Source organism: Chelonia mydas, chromosome 20, assembly GCF_015237465.2.
Source record: "Chelonia mydas isolate rCheMyd1 chromosome 20, rCheMyd1.pri.v2, whole genome shotgun sequence".
In the NCBI taxonomy this organism is placed as follows: domain Eukaryota; kingdom Metazoa; phylum Chordata; order Testudines; family Cheloniidae; genus Chelonia; species Chelonia mydas.
In genome coordinates, this window is record NC_051260.2 from 13,935,140 (window position 1) to 13,939,636 (window position 4,497).

Sequence of the window (4,497 nt, forward strand, 5' to 3'; positions counted from 1 at the left end):
GAGGAAAAAACTTTGAATTTTTAGGCACCCCATAGAATGCCGGCGCCCCTAGGCCCATTGTGCCAGGAGGCGCCCAGAGCCCACCAAAATCAGGGCCCCATTGTGCCAGGTGCTGCACAGAGCCAACCGAGATCAGGGCCACATCACACTCGGTGCTGCACAGACACACAGTGGGCCAGTCTGTGACCCAAAAGGCTCATGGCAATAGGCAAAGGGAAGAGCATTCTCTCCACTTTACAGATGGGGAAACTGAGGCACGGCGAGGGGTGATGACTTACCCAAGGTCACCCAGTGCATCCATTCAATGGACAAACCCACTTGGAAAGGGGAAGCACCAAGGGGGTATAGGGCAAAAAGACAAAACAGGCTGTTTTTGATCTGCTTTTCATTTAGGTATCACCCCAGATCCGCCCTCTCATGCTGGTGTTTATTTATAGCCTGTTGCTCTTAGTCATTAACCACACACTGGTGTGAAGAACCACCGAACAGAGGACAGGCAAACAGAGGGCGTTTGCCTGGGAACCCTCCGAGAGGAGCTAAGGTGAGTACTGCATTAGGGGGGCTGTGTTGTGAGCTGGTGGGGTGAATATTCGAGTGTCTGTCTGCTGTGACCATTTGTTTGACCGTGCGCTTGTTTGTTTGAATAGTGTGACTGTTTGACCGTGTGGGTGTTTGATTGAAAAGTGTGAATTGGGAGTGCTTTGTTCCAGGTGGGCCCTGAGTGGTTGATTGGAGGGAAGGCTTTGAGCCGGGCCAGCTGGTTCGAGCCAGCAGCCTTATAAAAACAGAGGGAGTTTGCCTGGGAGTTCGCACAGACATGGATAGTGAGCGATCAGCTGTTGTGACCTGCTCAGAATGTGCCATGTTTGTCTTTCTCCCAGAGGATAGAAGCGACTTCGTCTGTATGAAGTGCAAGCCGGTCTGCATATTGGAAGAGAAGCTTAAAGGACTAGAGAACCAATTATCAATTCTGCATTGCATCAGAGAATATGAAGATTTTCCGGATAGAAGTCAGTGTTTGGTGCTGGAAGCACGAGAGCGTGCAGTGCAGAACGGGGAAGAATATTGGCAGCATGTGACCTCCAGAAGAAAAAAGAAGAGAACCTATGTACCCCCAATGCAGATAGAGGTGCGAAACTGTTTTCAGGCTCTCTGCACAGGTACTACTGTGGAGAAGGATTTGGAAGAGCCCTCTGAGGAAAGGGATCAGAAGGAGACCCCATCGGCCAGAAGGCATAGGATGCATTGTCCTAGGGATGGGGGTTCCATGACCACCACTCCCAAGAATAGGAGACGGGTGGTGATGGTCGGGGACTCCCTCCTAATGGGGACGGAGTTATCCATCTGCTAACCAGACGGGGAGATTCGAGAAGATTGCTGCTTGCCTGGAGCTAGAATTCAGGATGTGACGGAGTTTCTGCCGAGACTGATTGAGACCTCAGACCGCTACCCCTTCCTACTTCTCCACGTGGGCACCAGTGATACTGCCAAGAATGACCTTGAGCAGATCACTGCAGACTCTGTGGCCCTGGGAAGAAGGATAAAGGAATTTGAGGCACAAGTTGTGTTCTCACCCTGTCAGGGTTCCCTCCCCACTCTGAACTCTAGGGTACCGATGTGGGGACCCACATGAAACCCACCCCAAGCTTATATTTACCAGCTTAGGTTAAAAACTTTCCCAAGGCACAAATTTCACCTTGTTCTTGAACAGTATGCTGCCACCACCAAGTGATTTAGACAAAGAACAGGGAAAGGACCACTTGGAGTTTCTATTTCCCCAAAATATCCCCCCAAGCCCTTACACCCCCTTTCCTAGGGAGGCTTGAGAATAAACAAGATGAGCACAAACCAGCCTTCGATTTTTAAGACCCAAAAAACCCAGTCAGATTCTTAAAAAGCAGAACTTTATTAGAAGAACAAAAAAAGATAAGAGAACAACTCTGTAAGATTAGAATGGAGGATAATCTTACAGGCAGTCAGATTCAAAACATAGAGAATCCCTCTAGACAAAACCTTAAGTTACAAAAAGACACAAAAACAGGAATACACATTTCCTCCAGCACAGCGAATTTCACAAGCCAAAACAAAGAAAACCTAATGCATTTCCTAGCTAGATTACTTACTAACTTTACAGGAGTTGGAGGGCTTGCATCCTTGATCTGTTCCCAGCAAAGGTATCACACAGACAGACAAAAGCCTTTTCCCCCCACTACAGATTTGAAAATATCTTGTCCCCCCATTGGTCATTTTGGGTCAGGTGCCAGCCAGGTTACCTGAGCTTCTTAACCCTTTACAGGTAAAAGGACCTTGCCTCTGGCCAGAAGGGATTTTGTAGCACTGTATATAGAAAGGTGATTACCCTTCCCTTTATATTTATGACAAATTCATCCTCCCTGTTGAAGGAAAAGGCCCAGGTAGGGACTGAGGGACTGTCGAATTGTGGAGGTGAATGTGTGGTTAAGCAGGTGGTGTCGGAGAGAGGGCTTTGGATTCTTCGACCATGGGATGTTGTTCCGGGGAGAAGGATTGCTAGGAAGAGATGGGATCCACCTAAGGAAGAGAGGGAAGAGAATCTTCGCAGGCAGGCTTGCTAACTTAGTGAGGAGGGCTTTAAATTACATTTGCCGGGGGATGGTGACCTAAGCCCAGAGGTAAGTGGGGAAGTGGGATACTGGGAGGAAACACAAGGAGGAGGGTACAAGATGGGAAGCCTCCTGATTTTTACTGAGAAAGTAGGGCAATTGGCTAGTTATCTTAGGTGCATGAACACGAATGCAAGAATCCTGGGAAATAAGCAGGAAGAATTGGAAGTCCTGGCACAATCAAGGAACTATGATGTGACTGGAATAACAGAAACTTGGTGAGGCAGTTCACATGACTGGAGCACTGTCATGGATGGGTATAAACTGTTCAGGAAGGACAGGCGTGGGAGGAAAGGTGGAGGAGTTGCGCTGTATGTAAGAGAGCGGTATGATTGCTCTGAGCTCCAGTATGAAACTGGAGAAACTCCAGTTGAGAGTCTTTGGGTTAAGTTTAGAGGCAAGAGCAACAAGGGTGATGTCGTGGTGGGCGTGTGCTATACACCACAGGACCAGGGGGATGAGGTGGACGAGGCTTTCTTTGGAAAATTAACGGAAGTTTCCAGATCACAGGCCCTGGTTCTAATGGGGGCCTTCAATCCCCCTGACATCTGCTGGGAGAGACATAAGCAGTGCACAGACAATCCAGGAAGTTTTTGGAAAGTGTTGGAGACAACTTCCTGGTACAAGTGCTGGAGGAACCAACTGGGGGCTGTGCTACTCTTGGCCTGCTGCTTACAAACAGGGAAGAATTGGTCGGGGAAGTAGAAGTGGGTGGCAACCTAGGCAGAGTGACCATGAGATGGTTGAGTTCAGGATCCTGACAAAAGGAAGAAAGGACAGTATCAAAATACAGACCCTGGACTTCAGAAAAGCAGACTTGGACTCCCTTAGGGAACTGATGGGCAGGATCCCTTGGGAGGCTAATATGAGGGGGAAAGGAGTCCAGGAGAGCTAGTTGTATTTTAAAGAAGCCTTATTGAGGGTGCAGGAGCAAACCATCCCGATGTGCAGAAAGAATAGCAAATATGGCAGGCGACCAGCTTGGCTTAACAATGAAATCTTTGGGGAGTTTACCTCAAGAAGGAAGCTTACAAGAAGTGGAAATTTGGACAGATGACTAGAGAGGAGTATAAAAATATTGCTGGATCATGCAGGGGTATAATCAGGAAGGCCAAGGCACAATTGGAGTTGCAGCTAGCAAGACATGTGAAGGGTAATAAGAAGGGTTTCTACAGGTATGCTAGCAACAAGAAGAAGGTCAGGGAAAATGTGGGCCCCTTACTGAATGTGGGAGGCAACCTAGTGACAGATGATGTGGAAAAAGCTGAAGTACTCAATGCTTTTTTTGCCTCGGTCTTCACAGAAGGTCAACTCCCAGACTGCTGCACTGGACAGCACAGTATGGGGAGGAGGTGAGCAGCCCTCAGTGGCGAAAGAACAGGTTAAGGACTATTTAGAAAAGCTGGACGTGCACAAGTCCATGGATCCAGATCTAATGCATCCAAGGGTGCTGAGGGAGTTGGCTGATGTGATTGCAGTCATTGGCCATTATCTTTGAAAAATCATGGTGATCAGGGGAGGTCCCGGACGATTGGAAAAAGGCTAATGTAGTGCCCATATTTAAAAAAGGGAAGAAAGAGAACCCAGGGAACTACAGACCAGTCAGCCTCACCTCAGTCCCTAACAAAATCATGGAGCAGGTCCTCAAGGAATCCATTTAGAAGCACTTGGAGGAGAGGAAGGTGATCAGGAACGGTCAATATGGATTCACCAAGGGCAAGTCATGCTTGACTAATCTAATTGCCTTCTATGATGAGATAAATGGCTCTGTGGATGAGGGGAAAGCAGTGGACGTATTATTCCTTGACTTTAGCAAATCTTTTGATATGGTCTCCCACAGTATTCTTGCCAGCAA